Source organism: Phyllobates terribilis, unplaced genomic scaffold, assembly GCF_046119375.1.
Source record: "Phyllobates terribilis strain yellow unplaced genomic scaffold, ASM4611937v1 Scaffold_5__5_contigs__length_657084704, whole genome shotgun sequence".
In the NCBI taxonomy this organism is placed as follows: domain Eukaryota; kingdom Metazoa; phylum Chordata; class Amphibia; order Anura; family Dendrobatidae; genus Phyllobates; species Phyllobates terribilis.
This window is the reverse complement of record NW_027362765.1, coordinates 195446623-195461609: the sequence shown is the minus strand read 5'-3', so window position 1 is coordinate 195461609 and position 14987 is coordinate 195446623.

The following is a 14987-nucleotide window of genomic DNA, read 5'->3' as shown; positions in this document are numbered from 1 at the left end:
TATGCAGTGAATGCAAAAGCTGCCAAAAATTTGAAGGAACTCCAATGCCCTTTGCAAGAGACGTAGAGGAGGTGATATGGTAGATATGGTGGTGAATAATATGGTGATGGAGGATGAGGAGAAGGAGGAGGACAAGAGCAAATAGACAAAATCAGGAAGCATATACCAATGAGTAGGTGTGAAGAGGTGTATGGGAATAAACCTCCCAAAAAAAGACACTGTATTTGAGTTTATGTTACACTGCTATCATTCAGTGGTGTTGAGAAGTCTGGCCCAATCCAGCCCTTGTTCATTTTTATAAGAGTTAGCCTGTCAGCATTTTCAGTTGAAAGGCAGATGCGCTTATCAGTTATACTTCCATCGGCTGCACTAAAAACCCGCTGTGATAAAACGCTAGTGGCACGGCAGGCCGGGACCTCCAAGGCGTAGAGAGCCAGTTCATGCCATGTGTCCAGCTTGGATACCCAATAATTATAAGGCACAGAGGAATCACAGAGTACGTTGGTACCGTCGGCAAGGTACTCCCTCACCATCTTCCCAAACTTTGCACTCCTTGTGAGAGTATCCCGCGCCTCAGGGCCTGTAAGATGGGAGGATCTTTGACAACTGTCCAAGAACTTTGACAGTTTTCCCCTGCTTGTGCTGGATTGGAGTTGTGTCTCTTTCGCCAGTACTCCTTGGTTGTCCAAAGAACTGTGACCTCTGCTGCCAGAGTTTTCAGATGGGAATTTTTTTAATAATTCCGCAACAAGGGCCTACTGGTACTGCCCTATTTTAGTAGATCTGTCCACCTCTGGAATAAGAGATTGTCAGGCAAAATGTATTTTTGTCCTAGTTTTAAAAATGAGAAATGTCTTAAATCTCCACCCCCTGCTCATTTGGAAGAGGCTACATAGAACTCACTCTTTCTCCCCCCAAACAAGGAATTTTTATTACCGCCATAAAACCTCAGCCAGAGCAAGCATACTGGTGTAAACGGGAAATTCCCTCCAAAATCCTATTGTCTAACTGTACAAACTTTTAATGTCAATTTGAATAATGCCCATGACTGTCACAAACACAGGGACCACATTTTTGAGGTGTTCACCTTTTTCCAATTGTGATGGTGTGGTTTTCGTGGCTGGAAGACCACCAGGAACCTGGGAAATGGCTTCTGAGCATCATAGAGATATCATATTTGATATCCATCTTCATGAATATTGGTGAAGGCAAATATGATGTCTCCATCTTGGATGTGGGACCCCCCCATACCAAGATATGAAATCTGAAGGATTTTTATGTCTTAGGCAGCTGGGTGGGTTCACCAAACCGAGCCCCCGTGTGAGGTAAACAAGATGGGTGTCTCCTAGGGTCTTGGCCCCTTACTAAAAACCAGAATGGCCATTTTACTTCATTCTTACCCAGGGATGTCAGACGCATGCACTACTCGCTGCGTGGAGGAATCACACCTAATTTCCGGGGAGCCGTCCCCCCCACAGAATCTGAGACCATCACCTCGTGGCGCAGGTTTTGCTATTACTTATCCCTTTTATTTTAATAACTGTTGTATGCATATATGTAAATTGTCTCTTTTATAATATCTTGTATATCTTTTGTAAACACTGCCCACTTTCGGGAGTAAATCATTATTATTTACCAGCTTCGTTCTTCTTGTCCTATGTCGAGCAAACACGTTCCTCACCCTCTAATTCACGTTACCTAACGGGTACCCGATCCACCTGTTAAGCGATCGGTGGTGGCAGTATACCAGTATTTATGTGATATTGTGGTTGAGAGTGGCTGGACGGAGGTATATATACGTTCCAGGAAGAAACTGGTGGTAAATATACGTCCTGTCACATCACGTGCCACAATAGGCGACATAAATTAGAGCAGCTGCGCCCTGTTGCTTATCCTCGGTCAATACCGTGTTTGACCAACAGGATAAGGGGGCGCCAGAGGGCTGCAAGGTCTGACCAAGTGTCGTTTTCGTGACAGAGATAGAAAGTTCTCCTTGTGGCGTTGGTCTAGAAGTGTCACCAACCAGTAATGACTGTCACCCAAAATTTTGAGAACGCGAGGGTCACGGGAAAGGCAACGTAACACAAACTCAACCATGAGTGCCAGACTGCTAACAGGCAAGACTTCCGTGTCCTTATCAAGAGGACGACTGACCATGCTCTCCTCCTGCCTGTTCTCAGGCCATCTACGCTGAGCAGACAGTATTACAGTTGTGCAGGTAGTACCATCTATAGCGCATGAAACTAGCTCCTCCTCCTCTTCCTCATTGTCACCCAATCCATGGTGGGATGAGATGAGGCTGCATTTTGTGTAATCACCCTGCATGGTTCCTTGCGCCATCTCATCGTGCTCCGCCTGCAATGCATCCTCTTTGATTGTGAGCAGAGAGCGTTTCAGAAGACAGAGAAGTGGGATGGAGACGCTAATTATGGCGTCATCGCCGCTCACCATCTTGGTGGAGTCCTCAAAGTTTTGGAGGATGGTACATATGTCTGACATCCATGTCCACTCCTGAGGTCTTATGTGTGGGGGCTGAACTGAATACTGATGGCATTCTTGATGCTGGTAGTCAACAACTGCCAACGCTCACTGCTCACAAACCCTTCCCAACATCTGCAGAGTTCCAACGTGTGGGGACATCACACACCAGTCGGTGAGCCAGAAGCTGCAAATGCTGCTGAAACACGGCAAGGGCGGCGGAAGCTGTAGGTGACTTTCTAAAATGGGCACACAGGCGGCATACTTTGACAAGCAGATCCGGCAACTCCGGGTAGGTTTTGAGAAACTGCTAAACCACGAGGTTAAGCACATGGGCCAGGCATGGTACATGTGTGACATCGCCTCGCCTCTGAGCCGCCACCAGGTTCCGGCCATTGTCACACATGACCATGCCTGGCTGAAGGTTCAGCAGTGTCAGCCACAGATCTGCCTGCTCTTTCAGAGCTGTCCACAACTCTTCAGCGTTGTGTGGTTTGTCACCTAAGCATATTAGCTTCAGCACAGCCTGTTGCCGCTTAGCCAAGGCAGTGCTGAAGTGCTTCCAGCTTGCAACTGATCTGGTCATTTCGGAGATGGATGCTGAAGAGGAGGAGGTGCAGGAGCTGTAAAATGTGGGGGCAACCCTGATTTACCCAGGGCTCGCAATTTTCGGCGTCGGGAGGACGTGTTCCGTCCCAAGGTCAGATTGGGTCCCGGCTTCCACTATGTTAACCCAGTGTAACATAGTAACATAGTTTTTAAGGTTGAAGGAAGACTAAACTCATCTAGTTCAACCCATAGCCTAACATGTTGATCCAGAAGAAGGCAAAAAAAAAACCATGTGGCAAACACTAAGCTTCACATTGGGGAAAAAAATTCCTTCCCGACTCCATACGACAATCAGACTAGTTCCCTGGATCAACGCCCTATCAAGGAATCTAGTATATATAACCTGTAATATTATACTTTTCAAGAAAGGCATCCATGCCCTTCTTAAATTTTAATAGTGAATCACTCATTACAACATCATGCGGCAGAGAGTTCCATAGTCTCACTACTCTTACAGTAAAGAATCCCCATCTGTGATTATGATTAGTGCTGAGCGAGCATGCTCGACACTGCTCGGTACTCGCCCGAGCATCTCGCTACTCGGGATGTTCGGCGAGCACCGAGCATTTCCGGGTTACTCGGGCGGGAGCTCGGGTCTCCGCCCTGCATGTTTGGCACTCTTTACAGAGCCAATGAACATGCAGGAATTGCCAGCCAGTCACTGTAATGCCGCAGCCATGTTGTTTGTGGGCATTACAGTGATTGGCTGGCCGCACAGCATCACCTCGAGTATTTAAAACTGGGCGCCGCCATCTTGGGACACAGTCGCCCGGGATCAGACAGTGTAGGGTCAGTGCTGCTTAGTTAGGGAGAGATATATAGTGCGAAATAGGTAGTGTAGGGTCTCTAAAGCCTGCCAAATCAAACAAACAGTCCTTCTCAGGACTAATATCCATCCCAGATATCAGGCAGGCAGGCAGGCTGTATAGGAGAAGCAGTGGTTATACCAACAAACAGTGCATTACAGTCCTGTGTGCTCCTGCTGGTCAAATTGCTAGACTTATCCCCAGGTCTCAGGGGCCAGAAAAAATCCTTTTTTTTTTCATCTAAATCCTGTATTTTTTTTTTCCCTCAGTCAGTCTGTACAAATACGCGTCTTATTAACCTTTTGGTATTCCCCCACCCCCCCCTCCAAAAAAAAAAATTGAGTAATTGAGTGTGTCTGTGACTGTTCAGACTCTGTTTATAGTTATGTGGCCTACACCAGAATCTTTTAAACAGATATATTTGTGTCTGAACAGTCAGGGAGACACTTACTGTTTTTTTTTAACAGAAAAAAGGCCAAAAGCTGGATAATACAGAGATTTGAATGGTGGAACTGCAAAACCACAGTTATAGTTATGCGGCCTACACCAGAATCTTTTAACTGTAGTTTTGCAGTTCCACAATTCAAATCTCTGTATTATCCTGCTTTTGGCCTTTTTTCCGTTAAAAAAAACAGTAATAGTGTCTCCCTGACTTATCAGACACAAATATATCTGTTTAAAAGATTCTGGTGTAGGCCACATAACTATAACTGTGGTTTTGCAGTTCCACGGTTCAAATCTCGGTATTATCCCGCTTTTGGCCTTTTTTCCGTAAAAAAAACAGTAATAGTGTCTCGCTGACTTATCAGACACAAATATATCTGTTTAAAAGATGCTGGTGTAGGCCAGAGAAATAGAACTGTGGTTTTCCTCTTCCACGGTTCTAATCTCCTTTTTATTACCCTTTTTCCATTGATAGTGCGAGTGTAAGATATTTTATTTAATTTACAATGGGCAAGGAGCATGACAAGGGACGTGGAACTGGACATTCTGGTGATCGTGCGTGTACAGAACGGGGCCGTGGCCAAGGTGGAAATGTGCCACAACCAACAGCCACATCTACTCGCTCCCACTTCTTGACCCAATTACAAGGGTGGTGGAAGAGGAGATCCCATGTAGCGATGCCCAAATATTTGAACAGCCACCACCACAGGAAGGCGACGCTGGCAATTTGTCACAAGAGGTGGACGATGACGAGACACAATTGCCACGAAGTGAGGAGGAGGATCGTGGTGCGCAAGTGGAAGAGGAGTAGGTGGTGGATGATCTAGTAACTGACCCAACTTGGCAGGAGGACACGCAGAGCGAGGCCAGCACCACACAGGAGGAGGGAGGTAGAGTACCCCAACAGGCAGGAAGAAGCAGTGTGGTGGCCGCAGACAGAAGGCGGGCAACCATTCCCCGTAACACGAACACGAGGGACGTTGCCAGTACAACCGGTAGGTCTTCCAGAGTCTAGAATTTTTTTAAAGACTCTTCTGATAACCCCAAAAAGGCCATTTGTACCACCTACCAGGCCAGCATCAGCAGGGGTGACAAAACTATCAGCCTGACCACAACCAGCATGATCAGGCACATGTCAGCAAAGCACCCGACTTTGTGGAGCGAACTCCAGGGTCCACGACCAGTGTCAGCGTGTGTCACCACTGCTTCTTCCGCTGTTGTGCGTGTAATAGAACCCCCTGTTGTGCGTGCAAAGCAATCCCCTGTCCATACTGCATGCAAAGATGCCCCCTCCTCTCAGTCTTCACTTGTTATGGCAGTTTCTCAAAAAACAGCATCAACGTCCACATCCCACCGCAGCGTTCAGTTGTCCATATCCCAGAGCTTTGAACGAAAGTGGAAATTCGCAGCCAACGCCCCACAGGCCACAGTCCTAAATTCGCACATTTCACGACTGCTTGCTTTGGAAATGCTGCCTTTTAGGCTGGTGGAGACGGAATCCTTCCGCAACCTTATGGCGGTGGCCGTCCTTCGGTACTTGGTCCCCAGCCGACACTATTTTGCCCGGTGTGCCATCCCCGCACTACACAAGCACGTGTCCCAAAACATCTGCCCTCAACAACGCAGATACTGGGAGAGTCCACCTGACAAAGGACACGTGGACAAGTGCTTGTGGCCAGAGACGGTACATCTCCCTGACGGCACACTGGGTAAACATAGTGGAAGCCGGGACCCAGTCGGACCTTGGGACGGAACACATCCTCCCCACACTGAGGATTGCGGGCTCTATGTCAGTCAGAGTTGCCCCCACAGTGTACAGCTCCTGCACATCATTCTCCTCCTCCTCCTCATGTTCAGCCTCCATCTCAAATATCACTACATCAGTTACAAGCTGGAAGCACTGCAGAACTGCCTCAGCCAAGCGGCAACAGGCTGTGCTGAAACTCATAAGCTTAGGTGATAAACCTCACACTGCTTGTGAGTTGTGGACAGTTGTGAAAGAGCAGGCAGAGACCGCTGAACCTACATCCAGGCATGGTCGTGTGTGACAATGGCCGTAACCTGGTGGCGACTCTGAGGCGAGACGAGATCACACACATACCATGCCTGGCTCATGTGCTTAACCTCGTGGATCAGCGGTTTCATAAATCGTACCCCGAGTTGATAGATCTGCTCGTCAAAGTACGCCGCCTGTCAGCTCATTTTCGCAAGTCGGCTACAGGTTCTGCCGCCCTTGCTGTGTTGCAGCAGCATTTGCACCTTCTGGCACACCGACTGGTGTGTATTGTCCCCACACATTGGAACTCTACCCTCCACATGTTGCAAAGGATTTGTGAGCAGAAGAGAGCAGTTGTGGAGTACCAGCTGCAACAAGGCCGTCGATATTCAGGTCAGACTCCACACATAAGACCTCAGGAGTGGACCTGGATGTCTGACATATGTACCATCCTGACAAACTTTGAGGAGTCCACCAAGATGGTGAGTGGCGATGACGCCATCATTAGCATCAGCATCCCACTTGTCTGTCTTTTGCAACGCTCTCTGCAGAGAATTAAAGAGGAGGCATTGCAGCCAGAGTATGATGAGATGGATCAAGAAGCCATAACATGCGATTACACACAGCCCAGCCTCATCTCATCCCAACGTGCATTGGGGGACAATGATGGAGAGGAGGAGGAGGAGGAAGAATAGGAGCTGGTATCATGCTCTGTAGACGGTAGTACCTGTACAACTGTTATACAGTCGGTTCAGCGTGGGTGGCCTGAGGACAGGGTGGAGGAGGAGGAGGAGAGCATGGTCAGTCATCATGTTGGTGAGGACACGGAAGTCTTGCCCGTTACCTGTCTGGCACGCATGGCTGACTTTATGTTACGTTGCCTTAACCATGACCCTCGCGTTGTCAAAATGTTGGGTGACAGTCATTACTGGTTGGTGACACTTTTAGACCCACGCTACAAGGAGAACTTTCACTCTCTTAATCCTGAGGTGGAGAGGTCTACAAAAATGAGGCAGTACCAGAAGGCCCTTGCTGCAGAACGGTTAAAAAAATTCCCATCTGAACACTCTAGTGGCAGAGGTCATAGTTCATTGCCCAACGAAGGGGTACAGGCGAGAGAGACGCAACTCCAATCCAGCAGAGGCAGGGGAACACTGTCAATGTTCTGGGACAGTTTTCTGATACCCGCCCAGCTTACAGGCCTTGAGCCGCGGGGTACTCTCACAAGGAGTGGAAAGTTTCAAAAGATGGTGAGGGAGGACCTTGCCGACCGTACCAGCGTCCTCCGTGATTCCTCTGTGCCTTTTAATTATTGGGTATCCAAGTTGGACACTTGGAATGAACTCGCTCTGTACGCCTTGGAGGTCCTGGCCTGCCCTGCCGCTAGCGTGTTATCGGAGCGTGTTTTTAGTGCCACTGGGGAAATTATAACTGATAAGTGCACTCGCCTGTCAACTGACAATGCTGACAAGCTGACCCTTATCAAAATGAACAAGGGCAGGATTGGGCCAGACTTCTCATCACCACCAAATGACAGCAGAGTAACATAAAGTCAAATCTACTGTGTTATTTCGGGAGGTGGATTCCCATGCACCGCTTCACACCCACACATGGGTATACACATTCTCATTTCGGCTGTATTTTGCTCTTCTCCTTATCCTCAGCCTCCACCAACACTATACCACCAGGGTGACTGTGGTCCGTGTTGCCAGCATTGCAAGTACCTCCGTCCTAATTTTTGGCAGCTTTTGCTTGGAAGGCATAGGCAAAGACTATGGGAGACCCACTCCCCAATAATGGGAATAATGTTTTTAATATGCTGTACTTCATGGCTCTTGTAAGGGGCATTGCAAGTTCCTCCGTCCTAATTTTTGGCAGCTTTTGCTTGGAAGTCATAGGCAAAGACTATGGGAGACCCACTCCCCAATAATGGGAATAATGTTTTTAATATGCTGTATTGCATGGCTCTTGTAAGGGGCATGAAAACCGTCTTGTTAAGCTACTGTGACCTCCACATCTCTTCCAAGGGGCATTAAAACCATCTTGTTAAACCACTCTGAACTCCACCACTCTTACAAGGGGCATTAAAACCATCTTGTTAAACCACTCTGAACTCCACAGCTCTTCCAAGGGGCATTAAAACCATCTTGTTAAGTTACTGTGACCTCCACCACTCTTCCAAGGGGAATTGATATTGTCTTTTTATTCCCCTGCGACCTCCTCCACTCTTCCAAAGGGCATTAAAACTGTCTTGTTAAGCTACTGTGACCTCCACGTCTCTTCCAAGGGGTATTAAAATCGTCTTGTTAAATCACTCTGAACTACACAGCTCTTCCAAAGAGCATGAAAACGGTCTTGTTTAGCTACTGGGACCTCCACGTCTCTCCCAAGGAGCATTAAAACCGTCTTGTTAAACCACTCTGAACTCCACAGCTCTTCCAAGGGGCATTAAAACAGTCTTGTTAAGCTACGGTGACCTTCATGTCTTTTCCAAGGGGCATTAAAACCGTCTTGTTAAACCACTCTGAACTTCACAGCTCTTCCAAGGGGCATGAAAACCGTCTTGTTAAGCTACTGTGACCTCCACGTCTCTTCCAAGGGGCATTAAAACCGTCATGTTAAACCACTCTGAACTCCACAGCTCTTCCAAGGGGCATGAAAACCGTCTTGTTAAACCACTCTGAACTCCATAGCTCTTCCAAGGGGCATTAAAACCATCTTGTTAAGCTACTGTGATCTCCACGTCTCTTCCACGGGGAATTGATATTGTCTTTTTATTCCACTGCGACCTCCACCACTCTTCCAAGGGGCATTAAAACCGTCTTGTTAAACCACTCTGAACTCCACAGCTCTTCCGAGGGGCATTAAAACCGTCTTGTTAAACCACTCTGAACTCCACAGCTCTTCGAAGGGGCATGAAACAGTCTTGTTAAGCTACTGTGACCTCCACGTTGTAATGCAGACGCCCGGACTGACTGGCGTGTGCGTGTTTAGTGGTTCCACTGTGCCATGAACGGGAGAGTGCCTGGAGGGGCGTAACTAAGTATCTGCCCGATCCGAGCCCCGGTCGCACGACGGCATACGACGCCAGTGCACCAGGGAGGAACCGAGCAGAGGGACCAGAGTCTACTCCAGGTCAGACTCCGGACACGGCTGTTGACCCACACTGGGGAATACAGAAACAGGCAGACTAGAGCGCAGGCTGAGTAGGGTCCAGTACAGACTGGGAGACAAATTCAGAGCCACAGATACGGTAAACAGAGTAAAGCGAAACCGCAGGTGCGGTAGACAAGGCTGAGCAGAGCAGAACCGCAGACGCGGTAGACAAGGCTGAGCAGAGCAAAACCACAGACGCGGTAGACAAGGCTGAGCAGAGCAAAACCGCAGACGCGGTAGACAAGGCTGAGCAAAGCGAAACCGCAGACGCGGTGGACAGGGCTGAGCAAAGCGAAACCGCAGACGCGGTAGACAGGGCTGTGCAAAGCGAAACCGCAGACGCGGTGGACAGGGCTGTGCAAAGCGAAACCGCAGACGCGGTGGACAGGGCTGAGCAAAGCGAAACCGCAGACCCGGTGGACAGGACTGAGCAAAGCGAAACCGCAGACGCGGTGGACAGGGCAGAGCGGGCAAGAACCGCCGGAGCGGTAAGCAAGGCAGAGCAGAGGGGACAGGGCTCTGTTCACACGGAACAGACTGGAAGGGAAAGGCAGAACCAGGTACACACAGGATACTTGCAATGAAGTAGCGAGTGGACTCTAAACTCACAAACGGGAGTACAGAGACAACGAGTAGGAGATAGGTATGGGATCAGATTCTGCAGGAAAAGGGAAGGTACGGACATAGAGAAAAACAGGTGACAGGCTAGGAGAGTATACAGACAAGAACAGACACTGCAGCAAGATACAGGAGCGAGACTAGGTGTGCGGCCCCTACAAGGCGGAACGAAAAGGCTAGGAGCGTGTTCAGACAGGAACAGGCAAGATACAGGAATGGGTCTAGGTATGCGGCCCCTAGAAGGCGGAAAGAACAGGCCAGGAGCGTGTTCACACTGGCCTGGAAATACAGCCTCCAGGATAGGCAGAAGACAACAGGCTAGAAGATAGTTCGGACAGGACACAGTTCAGACACGGGAACTGATACCGCAAGGCAGGAAACAGACAGGACCTGGCACATCAGTGACTGAAGCCAACTGACAGAACACAATGCTCAGGCAGGTTTTCTTGGGAGGAGCTGGGTTAAATACCAGGTGACAGACAGCAATAGGCTGAGGACGCATCAGGGGTGTTTCTGCAGCAGTTACAAGAAACAGGAAGTGATTGGGCGCCGCCCTTAAGCAGCAGAAACAGAGGCAAGCAGACAGCATGGAGGGAAGCCAGGCTAGCAGACTGGACTGGAGATCAAGTGCGCGCTCTTGCACATTGGAAGATGGACCACTATGCAAGGACGCCGCCAGGTATGTTCCACACGTCTGTTCCAAGGGGCATTAAAACCGTCTTGATAAACCACTCTGAACTCCACAGATCTTCCAAGGGGCATTGAAATGTTGTTTTTAATTACCTCTAACCTCCACGACTCTTCCAACGGGCATTGCATTTCCTCCTAATTTTAGTCAGCTTTTGCTTTTCAATGCATAGGCGAAAACTAAGGGAGACCCACTCCCCAATAATGGGTAGAAGGTTTTTAGTACGCTGTAATCCACGTCTGTTTCAAGGGGCATTGCAGTGCCTCATAATTTTTGGAAAGCCTTCCATTCACTGCTTAGGCCAACAGTGTACAGGAGACCCAATTGCTATAAATGGAAAAAACGGTTTAGTTAAGGCCCTCTGACCTCCATGTGACTTCCAAGGGGCATTTGAGTGCCTCGAAATTTTTGGTAGCCATTGCACTCACTGTATGCCCTATAACTGTGTAGCCGAACCGCTCCTTTTGGTACAGAAACATATCCTACAAGACATGTGTGGTTGACTGGCCTGATGTTGATGTGAATGGTCCCTGTTCCTCCTGCTCTTTCTCCTTTGCCACCACCTCATCCATCATTCATCACCTGAAGCTTTGCTTTAACGGGAGTCATTGAACTGGGATAGTAGCAGGAAAACAACCAGCAATCCTCGGAGGAGGTAGGATATGCGCCAAGACGCTGACCACCTCAGGCCTAGCCGCTACTGCATACTTGCTCTTGCATTCCAAGGAACAGAAAGCTAAGGAGATGGATGGCCTCATGAATGATCATGAATAATTTACTCGTTGTGTAGGAGGCCGACCACTGCTGCTGTCTACCATCTGAACTTTGTGTTGAAGCCTGATTGACCCAGGACCCGCAATCCTCTATGTCTGGAGGACGTGTTGCATCCCAGTATCCAACTGTGTCCCGGCTTCCACATTATTAACCCAGTGCGAAGGCGTCAGTGAGATGGACCATCCCTGGCCACATTCACTTGTCCACATGTGTGTGGTTAGGCTGTCTTTCCCACTAAATGCACTGGGGAGGGCACAGGTAATGTTTTGGTATGCGCACTTGTGTATAAGGCGCACCGGGACAAATAGGGGTGGCTGGAGACCGTTTATGGACACCCTGCTGCCCCCAGGCGGCTGGGGACCATGTGTGGGCACCTGGCCGCGGGGCGGCTGGAGACCGAGTATGGACACCCGGCCGCCCCCTGGCAGCTGGGGACTGAGCGTGGACACCCGGCCGCTGGGCACTGAGTATGGATACCAGGCAGCCGACGCAGACATGACATGGTGGCCAGTGCCTGCCTCCACAAGCATAAAAGGCCTCATTTAAAGTGTAAGCAAGCTAGCAGTATTGTATTGCAGCCTGGGGGTGGGTGGGTGGCAGGCTGCACACTTACGCTTGCATTCCAAGAAAACAAAGCAGATGCTAACTTCTATCATCATCATCATGCTCCTCACCTTGGCACTCTCAACTCCCCTGATGGAGAAGCCAGGGCCCACGGGAGGAGTCTGGTTGTCTGGTGGGCTCGTCCAATGCTGCCCTAAAGCAGGCCAGGCTAAGAAAAGTGTGGGGGTTACCGGGACAAATAGCGGCGGCTGGGGACCGTGTGTGGGCACCTGGCCGCGGGGCGGCTGGGGACAGAGTATGGACACCCAGCCGCCCCCTGGTGGCTGGGAACAAGCGTGGATACCCGGCCGCCGGGCGGCTGGTGACTGAGTATGGATACCAGGCCACCGACGCAGCCATGACATGGTGGCCAGATTCCGCCTCTACATGCCTAAAAGGCCCAATTTCAAGTGCAAGCAAGCAAGCAGTATGGTATTGCAGCCTGGGGGTGGGTGGGTGGCAGGCTGCATACTTGAGCTTGTATTGCAAGGAATGGGGGAGGTACAATTGAACACTGCCCTGGGACAAGGACTTGCACAGGGATAGTTGCAAGTCTGCATCTTCTGATGCGGCAAGGATCACTTCTGATGGGCACACTTTTAGGCAGTGACCTGTGTGTCAGAGATGCTTCCAGACATGCTGTTCCCATGTCTTTTCAGCACTGTATGCATGTGTCACACAGCACATGGCCAGATAAGGTTGTAAAATGTTAAAATGACATTTCCCGGTGAATGCATTTGTCACGGGTGAAAGCAATACAAAAAAGTGCAAAAACGCATAAAAAATGCTACTTGTGAACATAGCCCAAGGTGTGGAGGAGTATTTTTGTTTGTACCTCTGACCCCGTTGTTGACAGCAGTGACCTGGGGGTCAGAAATGCTTCCTGGGGCAATCTCCATGCTGTCCCCATGTCATTTGAACACTGTCACTATCGTTTTGGGCACTTTTTAGGCTTTCTACAGACTGCCGGGGGTGCTGCCGCAAAAATGCTCGGGTCTCCCATAGACTAAAATTGGGCTCGTTGCTCGGGTCGAGCACCCGAGTATCACGGTGAGCTCGGCCCGAGCTTTGAGCACCAGAGCATTTTAGTGCTCGCTCAACACTAATTTATAATTAAACCTTCTTTCCTCCAGACGTAGAAGATGGCCCCTTGTCCCCGTCTCTGGCCTCAGAGTAAAAAGATCAATAGAAAGGTCTTTGTACTGTCCCCTCATATACTTGTACATAGTAATAAGATCACCTCTAAGCCTTCGTTTTTCCACAGTACATAACCACAAGTGTAATAACCTGTCTTGGTATTGCAGACCCCCCAGTCCTCTAATAACCTTGGTCGCTCTTCTCTGCACCTTCTCTAGTTCAGCTATGTCTTTCTTATACACCGGAGACCAGAACTGTACACCGTATTCTAAGTGTGGTCGCACTAGTGACTTGTATAGAGGTAAAATTATGTTCTCCTCATGAGCATCTATGCCTCTTTTATTGCATCCCATTATTTTATTTGCCTTTGCAGCAGCTGCCTGACACTGGCCACTAAACGTGAGCTTGTCGTCCACCAATAAACCCAGGTCTTTTTCAGTTACAGTTTTGCCCAGTGTTTTACAATTAAGCATATAATTATACATTTTATTTCCTCTGCCCAAGTGCATTACCTAACATTTATCCCCATTAAAGCTCATTTGCCCTTTATCAGCCCAAGCTTCTAGTTTACATAGATCCTCCTGTAATATAAAATTGTCCTCCTCTGTATTGATTACCCTGCAGAGTTTAGTGTCATCTGCAAATATTGAAATATTACTCTGTATGCCCCCTACAAGGTCATTAATAAATACTGTATGTTAAAAAGAAGGGGGTCCAATACTGACCCCTGTGGTACCCCACTGTTAACTGAGACCCAGTCTGAGTGTTTTCCATTAATAACCACCATTTGTTTCCCATCACTGAACCAATTCTTAACCCACATACATATATTTTCCCCTATCCCCATTGTTCTCATTTTATGTATCAACCTTTTGTGTGGAACCGTATCAAAAGCTTTTGAAAAGTCCATATGCACAACATCCACTGCATTTCGTTGGTCCAGTCCGGAACTTGCCTCCTCATAAAAACTGATCAAATTAGTTTGACAGGAACGGTCCCTCGTAAACCCATGTTAATATTGGGTCATGAGGTTATTCTTCTTCAGATACTCTAGTATAGCATCTCTTAGGAAACCCTGCAGGATTTTACCCACAGTAGAGGTTAAGCTTATTGGCCTATAATTTCCAAGTTCAGTTTTTAAATATTGGCACCACATTTGCTATACGCCAGTCCTGTGGTACAGACCCTGCTATTATGGAATCTTTAAAGATTAAAAATAATGGTCTATCTATGATGTTACTTAATTCCTGCAGTACTCGCGGGTGTATCCCATCCGGGCCAGGGGATTTGTCAACTTTAGTGATTTTTAGACGCCGCCGTACTTCCTGCTGGGTTAAGCAAGTGACATTTAATGGAGAATTTTTGTTATCACTAATCATGTTTTCTGTCATGCGATTTTCTTGTATAAATACTGTTGAAAAAAAATCATTTAGCATATTGGCTTTTTCCTCATCCTCATCCACCATTTCACCCAGACTATTTTTAAGGGGGCCAACACTATCATTTTTTAGTTTTTTACTATTTATGTAGTTAAAGAATATTTTGGGATTATTTTTACTTTCTCTGGCAATGATTCTCTCTGTCTCAATCTTTGCTGCCTTGATTTGGTTTTTACAGAATTTATTTAATCTTCTATATTTATTTAATGCCTCATCACTACCTACTTGCTTTAGTTCTC